At 45.5% G+C, this 26,879-nt stretch overlaps 1 protein-coding gene and 1 pseudogene across 2 annotated transcripts in view; both read right to left on the reverse strand.

Moving 5' to 3' along the window:
• Positions 1 to 1,427: 1,427 nt before the first annotated feature.
• Positions 1,428 to 19,065, reverse strand: LOC132388564 (oocyte zinc finger protein XlCOF6-like; annotated as a pseudogene).
• A 287-nt stretch (positions 19,066 to 19,352) lies between these two features.
• The window catches only part of LOC132388557 (zinc finger protein 235-like), a 31,050-nt gene continuing 23,523 nt past the window's right edge, over positions 19,353 to 26,879 (reverse strand). The window contains exons 3-4 of one of the 2 annotated variants that reach the window (XR_009510267.1): positions 25,879 to 26,029; positions 19,353 to 19,788 (exon numbers count right to left, since the gene is read on the reverse strand). The gene's annotated coding sequence lies outside the window, so the exon portion shown is untranslated. Of the gene's footprint in view, positions 19,789 to 21,358; positions 24,235 to 25,878; positions 26,030 to 26,879 lie in introns of those variants that run through there. The other variant, XR_009510266.1, reaches the window with a different exon arrangement.

Here is a 26,879-nt window from a genome sequence, read left to right on the forward strand (position 1 = left end):
TACCGAGATTGACTTTTTTAATGAAAATATCTTGGTCCCATTTCAATCAGTAAAATTTACAAAGACAAATAAGACCTGAGTAGACAACTTTAGAAAAGTCTATTTACACGAAGTCCCACTTAGATTAACGACTACCTTGGACAGAAGGAGGAACAGGAATAACACACATGAAAAAAAAAATCACACAACAGTCAGATAAAACCTAAATATATATTTTCATCAAAAATATTCAGCACTCCATGTGTGTATATGCAATCATGATAAGAAATACAGACCAGAAAGCTTTAATGAGAGGCCAACTCAGAACAATAAGTCATCACTCTGGAAGAAAACATTAACCAGTGGAATGAGTATGACCCTCCATGGGAGACATCCCAATGATCTGAGCAGACTGGATGGTGTGAAGGAAGCATCGAGCACCTGACTGAGAGTTGGAGATCCCTTCCCAGAATCAGCGGGGTTCCTTGCAGAAATGCAGGACAAGGTGTTTAAGAAAAAGAAAAAAATCTGAAATACATGGAATTCAAGCAAACAAGACACTAAATGCAGAAAATGCCAAGAGACACCAGACACAATCCAACACATTCCAGGATCCTGCAGCAGTTTAACTCAGTCTGATTACTTATGCAGGTACAATCAAGTGGCAAATGTCATTCACCAAAATCTTGCTTTAAAATACAAATGGATGAATGACCACGGTAACTTCATTAAGGCACCATAAATTCAAGCCTGATTCAGTTAAGGACATAATCTCACAATTTATATGATAATCAATACATTATTAGAGATAGGATCATCTCAAATAACCATTCAGATATAATATTACAGGATAAACAAGCAAGAATAACTCCCTCAATAGGTATAACCATTCTCAACACACACATGTGCCTCGACCAATGGGGCCTCTCACCACAGGCATTGTTCATCAGTCAGACAACAAAATTATTTTGTCTGCCAATTAACGTCCAAGTGTTGCTACTCTGTCATTCGTTGCCATGTCCCACTGTTGATTCCTTTCTCCTCATCATACGTTCTTACCAGAACCATCGTCCAGAGTCCCAAACTCTGCCCTGTGCAGACCAGCCTCTGGTTTCTGACCCTGCTCCTTTGAACATCCTACTTATGGTTTCCCATTCCAATTTAAGTCTTTAGAGGACAGTGGTGTTTTCAACAACCCTTTAGAAGCAGGGAAAATGAGTCATAATGTGGAAATAAGTTGTGATTAAGGAGGTTAACGAACAATGTCATTCTTCATCAGCCCAGAGATTAGAACTGCAGTCATCTCGACTTCTTCAGTCTGCAGAGAATTCAAGGGAAACAACAGGGGAGGATTTAAATGGACTGATGTGGAACAGATTCACTGGCCGGGTTCAGCAGGCCTGAGTACACCAGTTGTGTTATAAATTCACTAAGCACCAAAGACAGAGTTTATAATAGAACTGGTTTATTTGTCACAGATGCAGAATATTAAACTCCAGCCCCATTAAAGGTGAATGTGCAGCAGAAGAAACACCTCCCATGCCCAGTGACCAGGGTGCAGAACTGGGTGTGGTGAGCAGCAGCAATAATTGCAGAGTTCAGCACCAATAGTCGCTCTCGAAATTGCATTCAGCAACGGTGATGGACAAATATCCAGCATGCAGCTCATTGAAACTATCTCCCCAATTTGAACCTGGTATTGTGTCACAAGTGTAACACACTGTAAGGTTTCACTGCTGATGTAACAGCCTCTCTGTAATGTTTCACTCCTGAGGTAATGGTTTCTCTGCAGCAGCAATGTTTAGGTTACGACTAGAGATAACAGGGTTTTGGAGTGTGGGACTATCCAATGAGAGAAATGTTCTTTCTTGTGAGTCTGGAAGAGAGATTTTCATGGCCTTTTGCTGGGGAGAGATGAGAAGACATGAATGGAGAGACTGGGCCCTTTTTCTTTTTTTTTGTTTTCTTTACTAACCCTCTGGTCAAAGTAAGAATTATAAATCTTAATAGTTTAATCACATATTATGTACAATTTGTTACTTCAGGTGTCACACAGACGCAAACCTATAAAACTACCAGCAACAATTAAACACACTTGGAGTCTAGTTTTGCAGTTAACAAACAAAATTTTATTGGTAACTACTAATAATAGTGAACTTAAACCAGATAATCCAAGGGTTAGCAATGTTATGCATATATAGGTGTGAATACAGGTTTCCCCCGGTATCTAAAGCGAGAGTGTTCCTATGAAACCGTTTGTAAGCCGAAATGTCATGAAGTGAAGAAGCAATTACCATTAATCTAAATGGGAAAAGATTTTGGATGTTCCCAGACCCAAAGAAAACCCACCAAATCATACCAAATAGCACATAAAACCTAAAATAACACTAACCTATAGTAAAAGTAGGAATGATAAAGTAGAAATATTGTATGTACGGTGTAGTTTCACTGAAAATCGGGAAGATAGTGAACTGAAATTGATTTGGAGAGAAAAAAAATCGGCACGTGCACGCATGCGTACACAACTGCCGCACAAGGCTTCACGGTCACGGTAGTCTTTCTCGGGGTAAACTCACGTATAAAGCAGTCATCATCTTTATCATAAAAGTGAAAATCCTCTTTGGTTAGCAAAAACAGGTACTAACGAAGGTCTTTCATAACAGTGAGCTGTTGTAAAGCGAACGTCCGAAAAACGGGAGTCACCTGTATATAAAATCCAAAACCAAGGTGGTAAACGACATTGTCTTACGATGATGTGGTAGATTCAATTTAGTTCACAAGATGGGGGGGGGGGGGGATAATAGACTTCTCTGTAAGAAGTCGCTTGCTTGTTCTGTGTTGGTAAAGGATCATTCTGACCTTGCTTAACCACACAGAACATAAACATTAGCTGGTCACCATAGCAACCCAGCACTTCTGCAGAAATCCAACAGCGTGTCCAAGGTCAGTCTCGGTTCTCTTTGCACTTTAAAGAGACAGTCCACAGAGAGTATGAACCCCAAGGGCAGATTACACAGGGGACACATTGCTCAGTATCCACCCAAACGAGATTCTTCAGTTTGGCCAGACTGGAGGCTATAACCCCCTCTGTTAAGCTGCCAGCACAACTGGAACCTACATAACATTAGATGACTGAGTGAATCGCTTCCTACATTCACAGCAGGTGAACGGCCTCTCCCCAGTGTGAACTCAATGATGCACACTGGTTGTTTTGGCTGAGAGAATTTCTTCCCAAAGTCCAAGCAGATTGGTCTCTACCCAGTGTGAAGGCGCTGGTGTGCCTTTAGGATGGATGACTGAGTGAATCCCTTCCCACATTCTGAGCAAGTGAACGGCTTCTCCCCAGTGTGAACTCGCCGATGTACCAGTAAGGTGGATGACTTAGTGAATCCCTTCCCACATTCTGAGCAGGTGAAAGGCCACTCCCCAGTGTGAACTTGCTGGTGTGCCAGTAGTTGGGATGACCGAGTGAATCCCTTCCCACACTCTGAGCAATTGAACGGCCTCTCCCCAGTGTGAACTTGCTGATGTACCTTCAGTTGGGATGACGAAGTGAAACCCTTCCCACAGACTGAGCAAGTGAACGGCCTCTCACCAGTGTGAACTCGCTGATGTATCTGCAGATGGGATGATCGAGTGAATCCCTTCCCACAGTCTGAGCAGGTGAATGGTCTCTCACCGGTGTGAACTCGCTGATGTATCTTCAGTTGGGATAATGAAGGGAATCCCTTCCCACAGTCTGAGCAGGTGATTGGCCACTTTCCGGTATGAACTCGCTGATGTATCTTCAGATGGGATAACGAAGCAAATCCCTTCCCGCAGTCCGAGCAGGTGATTGCCCACTCTCAGGTGTGAACTCCCTGGTGTGCCTTCAGTTGAGATAACTGAGAGTATCCTTTCCCACAGTCCGAGCAGGTGAATGGCCTCTCCCCAGTGTGAACTCGCTGATGTACCTTCAGATGGGATGATGAAATGAATCCCTTCCCACAGTCTGAGCAGGTGAACGGCCTCTCTCCAGTGTGAACTCGCTGATGTACCTTCAGATGGGATGACGAAGTGAAACCCTTCCCACAGTCTGAGCAGGTGAACGGCCGCTCTCCAGTGTGAACTCGCTGATGTATCTTCAGATGGGATGACGAAGCGAATCCTATCCCGCAGTCCGAGCAGGTGATTGGCCACTCTCCAGTGTGAACTCGCTGATGTACCTGAAGTTGAGGTAACTCGGTGAATCCCTTCCCGCAGTCTGAGCAGGTGAACGGCCACTCTCCGGTGTGAACTGACCGGTGTTTCAGTAACTTATATGACGAAATGAATCCCATCCCGCAGTCCAAGCAGGTGAATGGCCTCTCCCCAGTGTGAACTTGCTGATGTTCCTTCAGTTGAGATGACTGAGCGAATCCCTTCCCACAGTCCAAGCAGGTGAATGGCCTCTCCCCAGTGTGAACTTGCTGATGTTCCTTCAGTTGAGATGTCTGAGCGAATCCCTTCCCACAGTCTGAGCAGGTGAATGGCCTCTCCCCAGTGTGAACTGACTGGTGTCTCAGTAACTTATATGTGGAAGTGAATCCTTTCCCACAGTCTGAGCAGGTGAACGGCCTCTCCCCGGTGTGAACTCGCTGGTGAGCCATTAGGACAGATGACCGAGTCAATCCTTCTCCACAGATTCCTCAGATGACCAGCCTCTGCCCAGTGTGAACTGACTGGTGTGTCCACAGGTGGGAAGACCGATTGAATCCCTTCTCACTCACAGAACAGGTGAATGGCCTTGCCCAGTGGGAACTTGCTGATGTACCTTCAGTTGAGATGACCAAGTGAATCCATTCCCACTGTCTGAGCAGGAGAATGGGCTCCCCCCATGTAAACTAACGGGCGTGCCAGTTGGTCAGATGATCGAGTGAATCCCTTCTCACAATCTGAGCAGGAAGGATGATCGAGTGAATCTCTTGCTCCACTTCTTAAATATCTGGACAGAGACAGCAAAACTAGCGTGTTGTGTTCGAGATTCCCGTAGGCAAATTCCTTGTCATTTTTAACCTGTAAAAAGATTTACAAAATCCATCAATGGGTGTAGGACAACATTTCAGATGAGATTCCTTGAGTTGTCAAGGTGTGAGCTGGCATCACACTGTTTCAGTGAAGTTTAACCCAAGTTGGAGAGAGAAATCACCTTTAACTGGGCACAGTGCTGATATCTGGAATGACCATCAATTCCCTGATGCTCTTCCTGTCTCTATAAGAATGGGGCATTTCTGCCATCTCCAATCTGTGACCTGGCTCAGTCTGACTCTCTCCATTGGTATTATTCCCTGTTCCCACTGAGCTGCATGGGTGCCTGGCCCCACAGTAACTGAAACAATCTCACACAAGTAGCCTGCAATCCGTTCCATGCACCCACAACTCTCAGTGTAAATAAAGTTACCCCTGACATCCCCTCCATATCAACTTTCAAGCACCTTAAAACTATACCCCCTCACGTTAGCCATTTCAGCCCTGGGGAAAAAGCCTCTAGCTATCCACACGATCAGTGTCCCTCATCATCCTATACATCTGAAAAAGGCTCTAAACATAAACAAAGATATTATACATTTCTTTGAGGATTTGTTGGGAATAGACAACATTATGACAGTATAGATAGGGTACAGGTAAGCAGCTTTTTCCACTGAGGGTGGGTGCGATGACAACCATAGGTCATGGGTAAGCTGGGAAGTGAAAATTTAATAGGAACATTTGGAAAAGCTCTTTACTGAAATGGTCGTGAGAGCGTGCAGTGAGATGCCAGCACAAGTGGTGAATATGAGTTCAGTTTCACCATTTAAAAGAAGTTTGGATGGGAGCCTGGATGGTAGGGGTTCGGCGGGCGATGGTCCCGCTGCAGTTAGTTGCATTAGACAGTTTAAATGTTTGTTTGGCATTGAATGGATTGGGCAAATAGCCTGTTTCCATACTGAACTTCTCCATGTTTCTGTGACAGAGAAGCTGGCTAAACTTGCTTGGAAGGGAAAGATAGGAGTGACAACGGAGCAGCAATGGCTGGAGTTTCTGGGAGCAATTCAGGAGCTGAGTGATCGATACATCCCAAAGAAGTGGAAGCTTTGTAAAGCTTTGAAATGAGAAGCCAAAGCCAACATAAAAGCCAAAGAGAGGGCAAACAAAAGAGCAAAAACTATTGGAAGCTTTTAGAAACCAACAGAAGACGACTAAAAATAAGTCCGATGAGCTCGGGGGTGGAATTATGATACTGTTGTCATTAATGAGTCTTGGTAGCACCCAACAGTCTGAGGCATTTAGAGGAACAAAATATCGGGGGCCTCAATATCTCTTGAAAACCAAGGCTCCCTGCACCAGTTACCTTTCAGCATACGAACTCTACACTCCCAAAAATGTCTCTTCTGAAGGCCTCCCGCTTACCAAGTACTCCTTTGCCAGAAAACGGCCTATCCCAAACCACACTTGTCAGGTCCTTTTGACACCATCAAAACTGACCTTTTATCCCCTCTGTTCTGTTCCCCTAACTAACGAATCCCCTATCACCCGTTTGACTTTCCTCTGCCAGGTAATCCCTCCATCCCCAACAGTTTCTAAAGCGGCCCACCTGGCTGTTGTGTGGGATGGCAACAAGAGTACTCTGCGATGGCTATTTAACTTCATTTCCCTTCATGTCTCTCACCTAGTTTCCTGTCTCCTGCACCTTGGGTGTAACTCACCTCTCTTCATGTCATATCTATCACCCCCTCCAACTGCTGGATGATCCAAAATTCATCCATTTTCAGCTCCAACTCCTCAAAGTGCAGCTGGGTGCACATCTTGTAGGTGAGGGTGTCTGGGACACTGGAGTTCTCCACACCAATGTCCCCTCTAATTTGTAATGACCAGTGTGCACAGAAATCTTGTACTGTGCATTCTTTTACCCAGTGACGACATGTGCACTGCGAATTTTATATAGAGAGGTATTCATTTTAACAGCCAGCAAATCACTGTCTGTAAGAACTGTGATCTCCTCTGGCCTCGATCCAGTTCATCTGCCCTCTCACACCATGTCACAGGCCTGTAACGGGTAATGAAGGATTTTCTCTCCAGTGCTTTTGCACTTTGTCCATAAGTGGTTTGCTTGCTAAATTACACTTTAAAAAGTCAGATTTCCAAATAGCACTCCAATTCTTCCCTCTTGTAAACTCTCCAACAACTTTTGCATCACCACAATACACACAGGTATCACCAGTTTCTGTATTGTACATAAATATTTCCCCTGAAGTCTCCCCCAATGACTGACGGTGTTGAACTCAGTGAATGAAATCCCAATGAATATGAAGGGAAGGGCAGTAGTCTGTCTCATTGGAGTCTTTCACATTTGTGAGGTGAAAGCTACTTTTGCCCAGGGCAAAGGTTTTTGATATCATTATCTTCCAGAGAGAATGGGACAAAACATGTCGTCACGGGTAGAAAAGTCCAGAACAAGAGGAGGTGGAACAAGCAACATACACAAAATGCTGGAGGAACTCAGCAGGCCGGGCAGCATCTACGGAAAAGAGTACTAATGCTGAATTCCTCCGGCATTTTGTGAGAGTTGCTTGGATTTCCAGCATCTGCAGATTTTCTCCTGTCAGTGATCGGAGGTAGAACAAAGGCGAATTTCTCAACTGCTGATGTAAAAGATTTTGCTCCCTTTCTCCGAGTTCCTAATCCTTGCATTTAGATAGCTGGAGCTCAGCTCTGTCTGAGAGATCCATCGGTTCCCATTCACTCAGCGGCCGGAAGCTCCCCGGGGCCCGTGTACGGATCGTGAGGCTGAGAGAGAGGGAAGAGAGCAGGACTGTCCCGGCATTGCGGACTGTGATGTCCGGATTTCACAGGAATCGTTCTGAAGTCGGTGTTTCAGAGAAAAACACGGAGAATCACTCTTACCTCCATCCGACATTTTCAAGGCCTTCAATGTACTGCGCGCATGCGTGACACTCGGGGACGTCCTCAGCCTGACGCCTGCGCATTTCATCGGTGCCTCAACGACGGCGAAATTTTCATCTCATGGCCCTATGGGTAATCACGGTGCCATTAAAGATTTGTGCAGGTACCGGTTCAAGGTCCATAACTTATTTTTTTCGTGTGTATCGAAAAATCTGCAGCTGTTTTAACGCAGAAAGCGGCTCCCATAAGCAATATACTCAATATCAACGCGTATCTAATGCCAAAGTAAAATGCAGTTATACAACACAGGAGATTCTGCAGTTGCTTGGAATACAGAGACGCACACACACAAAATGCTGGAGGAACTCTGCAGTTCAAGCAGCAACTAAGCAGCGGAGTACACAGGCTAGGCATGCTGAAAGGGCTCGGTGTAAACGTTGACTTTTTATTCCTCTTCACAATTGCTGCCTGACTGTTGATTTCCACCAGTATTTTGCAGAAATTAACCACCTTTTTTTTTCGATAAACCAATTTCCAAAAGCTTCTAATCTTTCTTTTGTAGCCACATCCAGCTGGTCTGTTTCCTCCTCCTCGTAAACACTAGACCCCATCTCTCTTTGCAGCCCCAAAGCCTGACTCAATCTGGCAACTCTCTGGGTTTTGACTCTGCACCATCGAAGATTCACTCGCTAGTCTGCTGTCAGACTTCAGAGGTGCATTGTGTTACGAGACCGCAGGTTCGTTTACTGTGAGTGTCACGTTGAGTGCCTGAGTGAGGCGGGTCAGTGACGTGAAATACATAGGGGGAGGGAGGGAGGGAGAGGGGAAGGGGTAGAGGAGGGAGGGGGAGGGAGAGGAGAGATGGGGAGGAAAGGGGGGAGGGAATGTCAAAACCACAGTGAGCTCATCGTCTTATTCAGACTGGAGAAAATCATGCGGGTGTATAAGATGATGAGAGGCATTGGTCGTTTGGATAGCCAGAGGCTTTTTCCCAGGGCTGAAACGGCTAACACGAGGGGGAATAGGTTTAAACTGCTTGGAAGTAGGTACAGAGGAGATATCAGAGCTAAGGTTTTTTTTTTAAGCAAACAGTGGTGTGTGTGTGTGTGTGTGTGTGTGGAATGCACTGTCAGCAATGGTGGTAGAGGCGGAAACAATAGGGTCTTTTAAGAGACTCTGAGATAGGTACATGGAGCTTAGGAAAATAGATTTCTATGATTCTGTGAAATTCAACGGAAATCTCCTATTCCATGGAGTGGTGACTAGTTGCAACCTGACACCTCAGGGAGTGTGAGAGGGGAACGGCAGGGGTAGATTTTGATATCCGGATATGGAACAGAAACATGGGCAGGAACCAGATGGGCCGACTGGACTTTGTAGCGTCCATAGTGAGTGCAGTGGAGACAGTAAGTACCTGAAACACGGGATTTGATACAAAACTGATTTATCTTTCACAGATCCACAATATTAAACACCAGTCTAGTTTAAGGCTAACATCAGCAGTACAGACTCCTCCAAGGCTCAGTGACCAGGGTTCAGTCCTGGGTGCGATGAGCAGCCGCAAGAACTGCAGAATTTGACAGTAACAGTCCCTCGTGAACCTGCAGCTGCCTTCAGTTACTGTGATGGTTAAACATTTAACACAGATATGATTTGAACTTCCTCCCTGATGTAGGAAGGTTCATACCGAAGATGTAGGGGAGAAGGAAAACAAAAAGATAATAAAGTTGTGTGCACCGTTAGGGATAAGCAGAGAGGAAGAGGTGGAGAGTTTCTTAAATGCATTTATTTTAATGCTAGGAGCATTGTAAGAAAGGTGGATGAGGTTAGAGCATGGATTGATACCTGGAAATATGATGTTGTAGCTATTAGTGAAACATGTTTGCAGAAGGGGTGTGATTGGCAACTAAATATTCCTAGATTTCGTTGCTTCAGGTGTGATAGAATCGGAGGGGCAAGAGGGGTAGGCGTTGCATTGCTTGTCCAAGAAAATATCAGGGCGGTGTTTTCACTGGATAGATTAGAGGGCTCGTCCAGGGGGACTATTTGGTTGGAATTAAGGAATGGGAAAGGTGTAGTAACACTTATAGGGGTGTATTATAGACCACCTAATGGGGAGCGAGAATTGGATGAGCAAATTTGTAAGGAGATAGTAGTTATTTGTAGTAAGCACAAGGTTGTGACTGTGGCAGATTTTAATTTTCCACACATAGACTGGGAAGCCCATTCTGTAAAACGGCTGCATGGATTTGAGTTTGTAAAATGTGTGCAGGATAGTTTTTTGCAGCAATACATAGAGATACCAACTAGAGAAGTGGCAGTGTTGGATCTCCTGCTGGGAATGAGATAGCTCAGGTGACGGAGGTATGTGTTGGGGACCACATAGTGTCCAGTGATCACAATACCATTTGTTCCAAAATAATTATGGAGAAGGATAGGACTGGAACCAGGGTTGAGATTTTTGATTGGAGAAAGGCTAACTTTCAGGAGATGCAAAAAGATTTAGGAGTGGATTGGGACAATTTGTTAATGGGAAGGATATAATAGAGAAATGGAGGTCATTTAAAGGTGAAATTTTGAGGGTGCAGAATTTTTATGTTCCTATTAAGTTGAAAGGAAAGGTTAAAAGTTCGAGAGGGCCAAGGTTTTCAAGGGATATTGGAAACTTGTGTAACCCCCTGGGTCGCCTCAAGCTTGCTCAGCTCGTTCTCGTCTAGGGAGAGCAGCCTTCGGCCCCGCCAAACTGGGTAATCAGCTGGTGTGGATGCTGTGTGATGTCCCCGCCTCACCCAAAAACAGACAGTACACCATATGCGATTAAATGAGTACAATTTATAAAGGTTACTATAACTAAGTGATTAATAACGATACAGTATATATGAAGAGAAAATTAAAGAAAAGGCGCCAAACTTATCAAAGTCCAAACCACTTCGTGCACAACCGTTGGAGCTCAATTACTGAAGTCTTCTGGCCACCATTCGATCCCCTCCGAACTCCTCGACTCGCAGCTCAGGACCCTCCGAACTCCTTGGACTCTCCAAACAGCTCAGGACCCTCCGAGTGGTCAACCAAGCACATCTAGCTTCATCCCCCCCCCCTCCTCGAAGAATCTCCCGGCCTCGGACCCCCCTTTGGGGTCCGATCCTCGCCCAGCTTAGAGCATTGCGTCCTCTCTCTCGATCCCCTCGCGCCGATCTGCCCAAAAGCCCGTCAACAAAAGCTTACAGACTCAGAAGAAAGAACATTAATCCCCATTTGGTTTACAAAGGAATACCATTCTCGGTATCAGTAAATTAGCATTCCTGCTAGTTAACAAAAAGAAACCCTTTCCCAACAGTAACAAAGAAAAAAGAACCCCCTTTACACTCTCCCTCCACCAAATAAGTCATGTCCTCATGACTACTAAATAACTCGCCACCTTTCCTGCCAACACACCGTAACCCAAGCACAAACAGTGACATCTCCTCCCCACACAGTAAACCTCACGCCCTGCTCCTCAGGCGCTACTTAGGCCAACTATCTGGGAGTTCCCTAACCCTTCTGAGGCCTCCGTACCCCCTCACCTAAACCCTTCAGGCTCGGACACAACTGGGGATACCTTGGGCCCATTACCAACTCCTCTCTCAACCTCTCACTCATGCCCCACACTGCACACAGCTAACCCTCCCCGCTACACCTGACTCAATGGGAGAAGGGCCAAAGGTCTCTTCCTCAATCGAGGGAAAGTCAGCAAAAGGCAGCATGTACCACACATCCAGCACATCATCCATCGAATCTGTATTCTTCCTCATTCCTGTGATCGGTAGCTGCTGTTTGATCTTCTCCAAACGGAAACACGTGGCCTGCACTGCTCCCGCAGTCTCTTCAGCCTCCTGTTCAGTATTCACTGCACTTCTCTCCAGCTTTTTCTTCCTCATGACTTCTTCCAGATCAACTTTCAGGTTTTGCACTTCATTTGAACTGTCGATGGTCATCTTCAGGTTCCCTTCAAGCTTCCGCTTCTCTCTTCTGAGATTCGTCTGTAATTTCTTCACCTCCGCAAACTCCCCTCTCCGGGTTCTCAGTTTGCTATTACCCTCAGTCAGACAACTTTCTTCATTCTCTCCAACTTGTAAGTCTTCCAAATGGTTCCAGATCACTTTCTGCAGTCTCTCCGTCTTCATTTCAAACTTGATTCCGTAGAGACAGTCTCTCACGAGCTGCGACCTTCGCCAGCCCTGGCACGTGTCCCGAAAACACTTTAACTCGGTAGTTCTCAGCTGCTCCTGCAACGACCTCACTTCATATTCTCCTGAGGCAAATCCAAATACCAAGAGATCATCCACATACACCAAAACTCCAAACGCCTCCATATTCCCTATGGTCTTCCACCTGCCCCGCAGGAAGGTTGCAAGGGCTCCAGATATACCCTGTGGCATCTTTTCGGACCCGAAGACTCCTAGGGAATTTATAACGGCCGTCTTGTCCTTGTCGGCCCCACTCATCGGGATCTGGCAACATCCACTCCTCAGATCCAGCACCTTATACCACTTCACACCACTCAGACAGGCCATCGCCTCTCTGGCCCTCAGGGCCATATTCTGGTCACTGACAGTGCGCCTCTTCAACGCAATACAATCCACACACACGCTGCCTACATCTTCCACGGCTTCAGGGGCCAGTCGCCGCAACCTCTCTCTCTCCGAGGTGTCTTCAGCAGTCAACTCCCCTCCCTCGTGGTATTTCGCAGCGTCCACTAAGAGGGTCTCACCCTCAGATACTTCCCCCAGGCCGTACCACCACTGGCTCTTGTTTGAATTCGGTATCGGCCCAATGCTGCTGCACACGTCCGCACAAGCAGCTCGAAACTCTGGGTGCATCGACAATGCCTCCAAACAGCGCTCACCCGCCTCCTCCGGGCAGGCCCCCAAGCGCACCAGCAGGATATTGGTTCTCTCCAAAACTGAAACGCTGCCCGTCTGAACAGTGTCCGGACACATCAGCATTAACGATTCATGAACCTCAGTCTCCTCCACATTTGCCTCTAAGAACTCCATTTTCACTGACCAACAACCGTCGTCTGGATAATCACAGGCACTGGTACCCCGAATCTCCAGTGTCCTCAATGTCGCCAAGGGTAAATGCTTCCAATAACGGTTATGAAACAAACTGTACAGCAACTTAACCGGCGCTCCGGTGCCGAGGATGGCTTTAACTTGACTTCCATCCATCCGTAACAACAGCTGTGCGCATGGCCCCTCTAAGCCTTCAGGAATAGAGTCTGCTCCTTTCGGGAGTTCCTTGGTACATTGCTGGGAACGTGCTCCCCCAGAGACCCCAAGCCGTTCCTCCACTGGGCCTCCTCTAAGTTTCCCGACACCTCTCGAATCAACGGAACAACTGATCCCCTTGACAGATCCGCTTGGCACCACAAGCAATTTATCTGCCCCCCTAGGCAAAAAGGGATACCCTAAAAACTTCCCACCAATCTCCTGCCACAGATATAATAAGCCCCCCAGCTGCGGCATTTGACTTCCAGTCGAACCACACGCATTTTCCCACACTTACCCAGAAATGGCAGCGGTCACTTCGAGGTAATTGCGCCTGACAGTTCTAACAAAGTCACCAGCCCGTCCCTGTCGCTTTTCCTCAGCCAAGCACTGCCACTCACCCGACAACTGAGGGGTCCGCTCCGCCCACGCTTCCGCCCCTTTAGGGCTGGACATTATTCCAATAACCGGGCGGAGCCCACCACTGCTGAAACATCCCAACCTGTCACTCCTCACTCTCCAAACAGTACGGACAACCCATGGTCCCATCACCATTTCGTCAGCACTAGTCGGACCTCGAACAACGACCTCGAGGCTACCAACAGCAACACACACGCAGCGATAACCAGCAATCACACACCCACAATGGCACACCAGCTCTTCGCCGCAGACACAATTTAAAGAGGGTGATCACACAGCTTCCACAGAAATCAACCCCGGACGAGCACTCCACAATGTAACCCACTGGGTCGCCTCAGGCTCGCTCAGCTCGATCTCGTCTAGGGGGTGCAGCCTTCGGCCCCGCCAAACTGGGTAATCAGCTGGTGTGGATGCTGTGTGATGTCCCCGCCTCACCCAAAAACAGACAGTACACCATATGCGATTATTCGATCCCCTCCGAACTCCTCGACTTGCAGCTCAGGACCCTCCGAACTCCTCGACTCTCCAAACAGCTCAGGACCCTCCGAGTGGTCAACCAAGCACATCTAGCTTCATCCCACCCCTCCTCGAAGAATCTCCCGGCCTCGGACCCCCCTTTGGGGTCCGATCCTCGCCCAGCTTAGAGCATTGCGTCCTCTCTCTCGACCCCCTCGCGCCGATCTGCCCAAAAGCCCGTCAACAAAAGCTTACAGACTCAGAAGAAAGAACATTAATCCCCATTTGGTTTACAAAGGAATACCATTCTCGGTATCAGTAAATGAGCATTCCTGCTAGTTAACAAAAAGAAACCCTTTCCCAACAGTAACAAAGAACAAAGAAGAAACCCCCTTTACACTTGGTTTGGAAAATGAGAGAGATCTATAATAAATATAGGCAGCATGGAGCAATTGTGGTGCTCGGGGAATATGAAGAATGTAAAAAGAATCTAATATAAAGAATGTAAAAATGTAAAAATAAATTAGAAAAGCTAAAAGAGGATATGAGGCTGCTTTGGCAAGTAAGGTGAAAATGAATCCAGAGGGTTTCTACAGTTAAGTTAATTGCAAAAGGATAATGAGGGATAAAATTGGTCCCTTAGAGAATCAGAGTGGACAGCTCTGTGTGTAGCCAAAAGGAGTGGGGGAGGTTTTGAAAATTTTATTTTCATCAGTATTCACTTAGGAGAATTATATTGAATTGTGTAAGGTAAGGGAAACAAGTAGGGTAGTTATGGAAACTAAGATGATTAACGAAGAATAAGTACTAAAGCTTTTAAAGAATATAAAAGTGGACAAGTCTCCGGTCCTGATAGGATATTTCCTAGAACCTTGAGGGAAGTTAGTGTAGAAATAGCAGGGACTCTGACAAAAATATTCCTAATGTCATTTGAAAGGGGGATGGTGCCAGAGAATTGGCGTATTGTTGTTCTATTGTTTAAAAAGGTATCTCAGAGTAAACCTAGCAATGATGGGCCTGTAAGTTTGACATCAGTGGTGGGTAAATTAATGGAAAATATTCTTAGATATGGTATATATAACTATCTGATTAGACAGGGTCTGTTTAGGAACAGTCAACATGGATTTGTGTGTGGAAGGTCATGTTTGATAAAACATATTGAACTTTTTGAAGTGGTTACTAGGAAAGTTGACAAGGATAAAGCAGTGGATGTTGTCTATATGGACTTCAGTAAGGCCTTTGACATGATTCCACATGGAAGGTTAGTTAGGAAGGTTCAATCGTTAGGTATTAATTTTGAAGTAGTAAAATGGATTTATCAGTGGCTAGATGGGAGAGTAATGGTGGATAACTGTTTGTCCGGTTAGAGGCCGGTGACTAGTGGTGTGCCTCTGGGATCTGTACTGGGTCTAATGTTGTTTGTTATATACATTAATGATCTGGATGATGGGGCGGTAAATTGGATTAGAAAATATGCAGATGATACTAAGATAGGTGGCGTTGTGGATAATGAAGCAGGTTTTTAAAGCTTGCAGAGAGAATTAAGCCAGTTAGAAGAGTGGACAGAAAGATGTCAGATGGAGGTTAATGCTGATGTGTGAGGTGCAACATTTTGGTAGGTCTAATCAAAATAGGACATACATAGTAAACAGTAAGACATTGAAGAATGTAGTAGAACAGAGTGATCTGTGGGGCATAGATAATAGAATGATGGTGAATAGTCCCCTGAAGGTGGATAGGGTTGTGAAGAAAGATTTTGGTATGCTGGCCTTTATAAATCAGAGCATTGAGTATAGCAGTTGGGATGTAATGTTAAAAATATACAAGGCATTGTTCAAGCCAAATTCAGAGTACTGTGTACAGTTCTGTTCACTGAATTATAGGAAAGGTGTCAATATAATAGAGTACAGAGAAAATTTACCAGAATGTTACGTGGGTTGCAGCACCTAAGTTACAGAGAAAAGTTGAACAAGTTAGGTCTTTATTCTTTGGAGTGTAGAAGTTTGAGTGGGGACTTGATAGAGGTATTTAAAAATATGATGGAGATAGATGAAGTTGATGTGGATAGACTTTTTCCATTGAGAGTCGGGGAGATTCAAACAAGAGGACATGATTTGAGAGGGGGCAAAAGTTTAGAGGTAACACAAGTGGGAACTTCTTTACACAGAGAGTGGTAGCTGTGTGGGGGAGCTACCAGTAGAAGTGGTAGAAGCAGGTTCGATATTTTTTAAAAAATGGATAGGTATATGGGCTGAGTGCAGGTCGGTGGGATTAGGTGAGAGTAAGCTTTCAGCACGGACTAGAAGGGCCGAGATGGCCTGTTTCCGTGCTGTAATTATTATATGGTTATATAATAACCATCCAGAAATTATATTGCAGGATGAACAAGCAGGACTAACTCCCTCAATAGATATAACCATTCCCAACACCCACATCTCCCTCGACCAATGGAGGACCTCACAACAGGCATTGTTTCTGTCATCAGTCAGACAACCCAATTATTTTCTGTCAATCAGCTTCAAAATGTTCCTATTTTGTTATTTGTTTCCACTTCCTGCTGCTGATTCCCTTCTCATAATACGTTCTTACCCCAACCATCTTCCAGAGCCACAAACTCTACCCTGTGCAGACCTGCCTCTGGCTTCTGACCATGATTCTTTGAACATCCAACTGATGGTTTCCGATTCTAATTCCAGTCTTTAAACGACACTGGTGTTTTCAACAACCCTTTGTTAGTAGGAAAAATGACCCATAAAATGGAAATGAGTCGTGATTATTGAGGTTAACTACCAATGTCATTCTTCCTCATCCAGAGATTTGAGGGGCGAAGAACATCTCGGACAGAGCTGCAGTCAGCTCAACTTCTTCGGTCCACAGAGAATTCAAGGGAAACCTCTTCACCCACAGAGTGGTGACTATTTGGAACCCATCACCACAGGGAGAGTGAGAGGTGAATAACAGGGGATGATTTAAAAGGACTGTCGTGGAATTGAATCTCAGCAAAGTCCAGGCGGGTTGAGTTGACTCTCTACTGTGCACTACGTGTGTTATAATTTCACTAAGTACCAGAGACAGAGTTTAAAATAGAACTGATTTATTTGTCACAGATGCAGAATATTAAACTCCAGTCCTATTAAAGGTGAATGTGCAGCAGAAGAAACTCCTCCCATGCCCATTGACCAGGATGCAGAACTGGGTGTGGTGAGCAACAGCAATAATTGCAGAGTTCAGCACCGACAGTCACTCTCGAAATTGCATTCAGCAATGGTGATTGACACACATCCAGTGAATGGTCTCTCCAGTGTGAACTCAATGATGCACATTTGGTTGATTTGACTGAGAGAATCTCTTCCCAAAGTCCGAGCAGGTGTCTGGAGTCTCCCCGGTGTGAACTGAGTAGTGTGCTCGCAGGTGGGATGACTAAGTGAATCCTTTTCCATAGTCTGAGCAGGTGAATGGCCTCTCCCCAGTGTGAACTCGCTGATGTACCTTAAGTTGAGATGACGAAGTGAATCTTTTCCCACATTCTGAGCAGGTGAACGGCCTCTCTCCAGTGTGAACTCGCTGATGTGCTTGTAGGTGGGATGACTGAGTGAATCCCTTCCCACAGTCCGAGCAGGTGAACGGCTTCTCACCAGTGTGAACTCGCTGATGTGCTCGCAGGTGGGATGACTGAGTGAATCCTTTCCCACAGTCCGAGCAGGTGAATGGCCTCTCCCCAGTGTGAACTCGCTGATGTGCTTGTAGGTGGGATGACTGAGTGAATCCTTTCCCACAGTCTGAGCAGGTGAACGGCCTCTCCCCAGTGTGAACTCGCTGATGTGCTTGTAGGTGGGATGACTGAGTGAATCCTTTCCCACAGTCTGAGCAGGTGAACGGCCTCTCCCCAGTGTGAACTTGCTGATGAATCTCCAGTTGAGATGACGAAGTGAATCTTTTCCCACAGTCTGAGCAGGTGAATGGCCTCTCCCCCATGTGAACTCGCTGATGTACCTTACGTTTATATGATGAAGTGAATCCTTTCCCACAGTCTGAGCAGGTGAATGGCCTCTCACCAGTGTGTACTAACTGATGTCTCAGTAGGTGAGATGACAACGCAAATCCCTTCCCACAGTCTAAGCAGGAGAATGGCTTCTCCCCAGTGTGAACTCGCTGATGTACCTTAAGCTTATATGACGAAGTGAATCCTTTCCCACAGTCTGAGCAGGTGAACGGCCTCTCCCCAGTGTGAACTGACCAGTGTGCTTGTAGGGTAGCAAACTGTGTGAATGCCTTCCCACAGTCTAAGCAGGTGAATGGCCTCTCACCAGTGTGAACTCGCTGATGTGCTTCTAGGTGGGATGACTGAGTGAATCCTTTTCCACAGTCTGAGCAGGTGAATGGCCTCTCCCCAGTGTGAACTCGCTGATGTACCTTAAGTTGAGATGATAAAGTGAATCTTTTCCCACAGTCTGAGCAGGTGAACGGCCTCTCACCAGTGTGTACTAATTGATGTCTCAGTAGGTGAGATGACAACGCGAATCCCTTCCCACACTCTGAGCAGGTGAACGACCTCTCCCCAGTGTGAACTCGCTGATGTGCTTGTAGGTGGGATGACTGAGTGAATCTTTTTCCACAGTCTGAGCAGGTGAACGGCCTCTCCCCAGTGTGAACACGCTGATGTACCTTAAGTTGAGATGACGAAGTGAATCTTTTCCCACATTCTGAGCAGGTGAACAGCCTCTCACCAGTGTGTGCTAACTGATGTCTCAGTAGGTGGGAAGACAACGCCAATCCCTTCCCACAGTCTGAGCAGGTGAACGGCCTCTCCCCAGAGTGAACTCGCTGATGGTAGCTTAAGATTAGATGACAAAGAGAATCCTTTCCCACAGTCAGAGCAGGTGAATGGCCTCTCACCCGTGTGAACTGACTGATGACTCAGTAGGTGAGCTGACAACGTGAATCCCTTCCCACAGTCTGAGCAGGTGAATGGCCGCACCCCGGTGTGAACTCGCTGGTGAGCCATTAGGGTGGATGACTGAGCAGATAAATGGATTCCCCCCGTGTAAATTGACTGCATGTCAGTCGGTCAGATGATCGATGAATCTCTCCCACAGTCTGAATAGGAATAATGATTGAGTGAATCACTCCCCACAGCCTGAATAGGAATAACGATCGAGTGAAACTCTCCCCCAGTCTGAATAGGAATAATGATCGAGTGAATCACTCCCCACAGCCTGAGTAGGAATGATGATCGAGTGAATCCCTTGTTCCACTTCTTAAATATCTGGACATAGACAACAAAACAGCGTGTTGTGTTTGACCTCCCCGTAGATAATTTCCTTGTTGTTTTTAACCTGAAAAAGATTTATAGTACATCAATGGGTGGAGGACAATATGTCAGACGAGATTACTTGAGGTGTCAAGGTGTGATCTGGCATCACACTGTTACAGTGAGGTTCAACCCAAGTTGGAGAGAGAAGTCATCTTCCAGCTGGGCACAGTGCAGGTATCTGGAATGACCATCAAACTCTCTGATGATCTTCCTGTCTCTATAAGAATGGGGCATTTCTGCCGTCACCAATCTGTGACCTGGCTCAGTTTGACTCTCTCCATTGGTATTGTTCCCTGTTCCCACTGAGCTGCAAGAGTGCCTGGCCCCACAGTAACTGAAACAGACTCACACAAATACCCTTTGTTGACGTGCAGCTGGGATTTTCTTTTATCTATTGTCAATGTGAAGTGCCACAGTTTTGAAGCCATGCAAACGTTTCCTGCCCAGATGAATAGTTGGTCCGCACAGCTGTTAAAAGTTATTAAATGAATAATCATATTATTTCAGGTTCTTGTCACAATCATAGAAAAGCACAACACAGAATCAGGCCCTTTGGCCCATCTAGTTTGTGTTGAATTACTTAAACTGTCTGTTCCTGTACCCCTGCCCTCCAGGTGCCTATACAACCCTCTTAGAAGTTGAAACTGAGCTCGCATGGACCAGCTGGGTTTTCTGCTCATTCCACACCCGGATGACCGTCAGTGGAAGAAGTTTCCCCTCATGTTCCCCTTAACATTTCACCTTTCACCCTTAACCCATGGCCTCTGGTTGTAGTCCCACCCAATCTCAGTGGAAAAAGCCAGCTTGCATTTACCCCATCTATAACCCTCATGATTTTGGTATGCCTCCGTCAAATCTCCTCTCAATCTTCTACATTCCAAGGAATTCCAATTTTGGGGGATATTAACATGCGAGAGGATTGGGAAAATCAGGTCAGCACTGGATTTCAAGAGAGAGAATTTGTAGAATGTCTATGAGATGGCTTTATTAGAGCCCACTCGGGGATCAGCTGTACTGGATTGGGTATTATGTGATGAAACAGAGGTAATTAGAGAGATGGAAGTGAAGGAACCCTTGGGAGGCAGTGATCACAACATGACTGAGTTCCTGTGAAATTTGAGAAAGAGAAGCTGAAATCCGATGTGTCGGTATTTCAGTGGAGTAAAGGAAATTACAGTGGCATGAGAGAGGAACTGGCCAAGGTTGACTGGAAAGGGACACTAGCAGGAAGGACGGCAGAGCAGCAGTGGCTGGAGTTCATGTGAGAAGTGAGGAAGGTGCAGGACAGATATATTCCAAAGAAGAAGAAATTTTCAAATGGAAAAAGGATGCAACCGTGGTTGACAAGAGAAGTCAAAGCCAAAGTTAAAGTAAAGCAGAGGGCATAGAAGGAAGCAAAAATTAGTGGGAAGACAGGGGATTGTGAAGTTTTTAAAAGCTTACAGAAGGAAAATAAGAAGGTCATTTAGAGGGAAAAGATGAACTATGAAAGGAAGCGAGCAAATAATATCAAAGATGATACTAAAAGCTTTCTCAAGTATATAAAGAGTAAAAGGCTTTGTGAATAGATATAGGACTGATAAAAAATGATGCTGGCAAATTGTAATGGGAGATAAGAAGATGGCGGAGGAACTGAACGAGTATTATGCATCAGTCTTCACTGAGGAAGACATCAGAAATATACCGGACATTCAAGGGTGTCAGGGAAGAGAAATGTGCACAGTCACAATTACGACAGAGGAAGTACTCAGAAAGCTGAATAGTCTAAGGGTAGATAGATCTCCTGGACCAGATGGAATGCACCCTCATGTTTTGTAGGAGGTAGCAGTGGAGATTGCGGAGGCATTAGCAATGATCTTTCAAAAGTCAATAGACTGTGGCATGGTTCCGGAGGACTGGAAGACTGCAAATGTCACACTGCTACTTAAGAAAGGGGCAAGGGAGAAAAAGGAAATTATAGACCTGTTATCTTGACAGCGGTGGTTCGGAAGTTGTTGGAGTCGATTGTCAAGGATGAGGTTACGGAGTACCTGGAGGCATATGACAAGATAGGCTGAACTCAGCATGGTTTCCTTAAAGGAAAATCCTGCCTGACAAACCTAGTGTAATTTTTTGAGGGAATCACAAGTAGGCTAGACAAGGGAGACGCAGTGGATGTTGTGTATTTGGATTTTCAGAAGGCCTTTGACAAGGTGCCACACGAGGCTGCTAAACAAGATAAGAGTCCATGGAATTACGGGAAAATTACATACGTGGATAGAGCGTTGGTTGATTGGCGGGAAACAGAATGTGGGAATAAAGGCATTCCCATTGAGTCCTGACGAAGGGTCACGGCCCAAAACGTGGACAGTGCTTCTCCTTATAGATGCTGCTTGGCCTGCTGTGTTCCACCAGCATTTTGTGTGTGTTGTTTTATAAAGGCATCCCATGCTGGTTGGCTGCCGGTTACCAGTGGTGTTCCACAGGGGTCCGTGTTGGGGCTGTTTCTTTTTACGTTGTGTATCAACGATTTGGATTATGGAATAGATGGCTTTGTGGCTAAGTTTGTTGATGATACTAAGATAGGTGGAGGGGCTCGTAGTACTGAGGAAACAGAGAATCTGCAGAGAGCCTTGGATAGATTGGGGGAATGGGCAAAGAAGTGGCAATTGAATTACATTGTCTGAAAGTGTATGGTCATGCACTTTGGTAGAAGAAATAAACGGGCAGACTATTATTTAAATGGGGAGAAAATTCAGAGTTCTGAGATGCAACGGCACTTGGGAGTCCTTGTTAAGGATACCCTTAAGGTTAACCTCCAGACTGAGTTGGTGGTGAAAATGGCGAATGCAATGTTGGCATTCATTTCTAGAGGAATATAGAGTATAGGAGCAGGGATGTGATGTTGAGGCTCTATAAGGCACTGGTAAGACATCACTTGTGTGCAGTTTTGGGCTCCTTATTTAAGAAAGTATGTGCTGACATTGGAGAGGGTTCAGAGAAGATCCACTGGAATGATTCCAGGAATGAGAGGGTTAACATATGAGGGACGTTTGACCACTCTTGGACTGTACTCATTGGTGTTTAGAAGAATGCGGGGGGACATCACAGAAATATTTTGAATGTTGAAAGACATGGACAGAGTGGATGTGGCAAAGTTGTTTCCCATAGTGGGGGAGTCCAGTACGAAAGGACATGACTTGAGGATTGCAGGGCGCCCATGCAGAATGGAGTTGCGAAAACATTTTTTCAGCCAGAGGGTGGTGAATCTGTGGAATTTGTTGCCACCAGCGGCAGTGCAGGCCAAGTCATTGGGTGTATTTAAGGCAGAGATTGATAGGTATCTGAGTAGTCAGGGCATCAAAGATTATGCTGAGAAGGCGGGGGAATGGGACTCAAGGGGAGATTGGATCAGCTCATGTTGAAATGGAGGAGCAGACTCGATGGGCTGAATGGTCGACTGCTGCTCCTTTGTCTTATGGTGATTCCTGTGTATGCACCCTGGAAGCCTCAAGAAACGATAATGATCATGAATCAGGCCCCAGATAGAAAAGAAAATCCAGCACAGTTTGCTCAGTGTGTCCAGAGTACTACACAAATGTTTAATTCGACTCAGTAAGATTTATTCAGTCTCTGCTGCATGATTCTGTCAGCTGATGAGGGGCGGAAATGGAAGGCAGAATTGAGATACCAAACCTATCAGGAGTTACAGGCAGAAAACCATAATGAGAATGAACAGACAGACCAGATCATTCAAGCATTGGAAAGGGCTGTCCAGCAACCTGTAGCATCACTAAAGTACCTGGATGCAAACATAACCCTGGGGAAATCAGGACCAGACTATTGGGAGTGATTTGTGGCCTGCTACGGCACTTTCACAGGAGACCAAGCCTTTAATGATGGGAATCTGTCCCCCCTGTTCAATGCCCTACTGCTCCAATGCTTACCAACAAAGTTAGCCAACAGGATTAAAACAAATAATATGGATTGGCCTGACAATGACTGAAATAGAATGCGACGAGCTTTGACATATTATTGGGACCCGGCTTTTGAATCCCGATCAACCCCGAAGGGAACTAATATTTAAAATGAACATGTTCAGCAGGAAGGATGCGAGCGGGCTACATCTGGGGATCAGAAATGGGATCAAAAACCTACCAAGGGACAGATGGGGACAACAACCCGTTTAGAAATGGACAAGCAAGGATGCCTCCTACTCTGAGTATCATCCCTCAGGAAGTGCCCAGTGTAATATTGACAGGTGCTGGAATTTCAATTCCGTTTATGATTGATATGGGGCAACCACAACCAGTCTCGATCAGGAAATAGTATCGGAAAAGGGATTCCAGCTAAGGCACGGAACGTACGTATTCACATACCCAGCCACAGCAGGTGGAATTCCAGGGGAAGCAGTGTGAGGTTTCATTTACTGTCACCACCAGACGGGGGTGTAATCTCGTAGGGAGAGACTTGCTCTGTCTGTTGGACGTCGAGATTCTAAGCACGGACAAGGATATCATGCTGTTACTGCGAACAACTGATAGCTTCCTCTGACCACCCAGTGGTGGGCACTTTATCTGGACTCCACCTCATTTGAACCCCTTCTGCCAGGGGCCAGCTCTCATGTGACTCTGTGTTATGACCCTACGTGGTGCTCAACTGAGGAAAACTAATATTTTGCACCCCTCGAGGGACAGAAATTCCCAGTCATGGTGATTGGAGAGGATAAAGGAAGAGACGGCATTGCATTTCTGGCCAAAGTTCCAAATTTCTTTTGGCGACAGACAGGACTGGTGGTTCCCCATACCACCTTCAGGGTTTGCCCTGGGTTCAAGCCAAAGAGCCAAGGGCTCCTTGCCCACACCCTGACGAAACAGGCCTCCAGCACTGACGGAGACTGGCAAAATTGGTCCTCTTGAAGATCAGAGTGGTCACCTATGAATGGAAACAAAAGAAATTGGGGGGATCTTAAATGTATTTTTTTGCTCCTGTATTTACTAAGTAAATTGGCATGAAGTCAATGGAAGTAAGGCAAACAAGAATTAAGGTCATGGAATCTATACAGAAAGAAGAAGAGGAGGTGCTTGCTATCTAGAGGCAAGTCAGAGTAGATAAATCTCTTGGACCTGACAGGGTATTCCCTCGGACTTTGAAGGAAACTAGTGTTGAAATTGCAGGGGCCCTGGCAGGTATATTTAAATGTTGTTATCTGCGGGTGAGGTGCTAGAGAATTCAAGGATAGCTCATGTTGTTCTGTTGGGTAAAAAAGACTCAAAAAGTAATTCAGGAAATTATAGGGTAACTTTGACGACGGTCATGGGTAAATTATTGGAAGGGGTGCTAAGCGATAGGATCTACAAGTATTTAGATAGACAGGGACTTATTAGGGTGAGTCAACATGGCTTTGCGTATGGTAGGGCATGATTAACAAGAGTGTTTCAAGGAGGTTACAGGAAAATGGATGAAGGCAAGGCAGTGGATGTTGTCTGTATGGACTTCAGTAAGGCCTTTGACAAGGTCCTGCATGGGAGGTTATTTAGGAAGATTCAGTTGCTAGGTATACATGGAGAGGTAGTAAACTGGATTAGAAATTGGCTCAATGGAAGAAGCCAGAGAGTGGTAGTGGAGGATTGCTACTCTGAGTGGAGGCCTGTGACTAGTGGTGTGCCACAGGGATCAGTGCTGGGTCCATTGTTATTTGTCATCTATATCGATGATCTGGATAATAATTTGGTAAATTGGATCAGCAAATTTGCTGATGATACAAAAATTGGAGGTGTAGTGGACAGTGAGGAAGGTTTTCAAAGCTTGCAGAGGGATCTGGACCAGCTAGAAAAATGGGCTGAAAAATGGCAGAAGGAGTTTAATACAGGCAAGTGTGAGGTATTGCACTTTGGAAGGAAAAACTAAGGTAGAACATACAAGGTAAATGGTAGGGCACTGAGGAGTGCAGTAGAAAAGATGGATCTTTGAATACAGATACAAAATTCCCTAAAAGTGGCGTCACGGGTAGATAGGGTAGTAAAGAAAGCTTTTGGTACATTGGCCTTCATAAATCAAAGTTTTGAGTATACGAGTTGGAATGTTATGGTAAGGCGGTATAAGGCATTGGTGAGGGTGAATTTGGAGTATTGTGTGCAGTTTTAGTCACTTAATTACAGGAAGGATATTAATAAGGTTGAAAGAGTGCAGAGAAGGTTTACAAGGATGTTGCCGGGACTTGAGGACATGTGTTACAGAGAAAGGATCAATAGTTTTGGACTTTATTCCTTGGAGAGTAGAAGAATGAGCAGAGACTTGATAGAGGTATATGAAATTATGATGGGTATAGATGGAGTGAAAGCAAACAGGCTTTTTCCACTGAGGCTAGGGGAGAAAAAGAACGGAAGACATGGGTTAAGGGTGAAGGGTGAAACATTTAAAGGGAATATTGGGGGGGGGGCTTCTTCACAACTGGGTCTGATAGAAGCATAACTGGTTCTTCTGGGCACATTCTGTCTCACTCCCAACTATTTCCTACCTTCCTTTGTGCAGGTATGTAATGTCTAAAGGACCAGTGTTTGAGTAAATGAGACTCACCAAACTTTCTCCTGACTGAATCACTGGAATCTCCGAGTCAGATGGGTTCTCTCCAGTCGGTGCTCTCAATCCTCGGGCTGGTTCACTTGTTGCTGTTCCCTCGACTTCAGTCGTGGTTTTTCTTCCAATAAATCTCTCACTGCAGGTCTAACTTTAACATGTAAGATAATGAAGCACGTTAACAATGAAAAGTAGGACCAAACATTTCTGCTTAATGTTACTAGGAACAAAACTCACTGAAATTTAAACATTGAAGGTAAATATAATGATCTCAGTGAACAATCTTTTATTGTCCCTCACATGACACAGACGATATGGGATAAGAAGGAGCCGTCATTCAGTCATGGTAAGACATAAGACACAGGAAGAGAATTAGGTGATTCGATCCATCTGGTCTGCCCACCACTCAACCACGGCTGATTTTCATTCCAACACCATATTCCTGTCTTCCTCCTGTTAGCCTGAAGGTACTTAGCAATCATGAATATATTAATTTCTGACATAAATACCAGAAATACTCAGCAGGTAAGGAATAGCTTACAATACAATTCAATTAATAACATTTCATCAGAATGACTTCAAATATTTTCAGTTTTTAGTGTAGATCTCCAGCACAGCTGCCTGATTTCCACTGTGTGACAGTGAGGGGGGGGGGGGGGGAGGAATTTCCAAACACAGTTTGAACACCAAACTCAGGGTCTATATCTACTGTTGTAAACACGGAACAGCTCATTTACTCACAGCCTCTCCCTCTGAGGATGGAAGTGGGAATTATCCTCTCCTCAGATTGGCAGTCATTGCTTCCAAAGGAACTCCAGAAACAAACATCTGAACCAAGACCAGAAATACTCACTCAACACCTCATAAGCCCAAGCAGCTTGATCCCCAGGTCCATTTTACCTGGATGAAAAACTATGATATCCCAGGACCCAACCTCACAGACTCACACAGCTTAATCTGCCACTCACCGACCCTGAGAGTCTCACACATTGTCCTCCCAT

The sequence above is a fragment of the Hypanus sabinus genome, unplaced genomic scaffold, assembly GCF_030144855.1.
Source record: "Hypanus sabinus isolate sHypSab1 unplaced genomic scaffold, sHypSab1.hap1 scaffold_349, whole genome shotgun sequence".
NCBI lineage: Eukaryota > Metazoa > Chordata > Chondrichthyes > Myliobatiformes > Dasyatidae > Hypanus > Hypanus sabinus.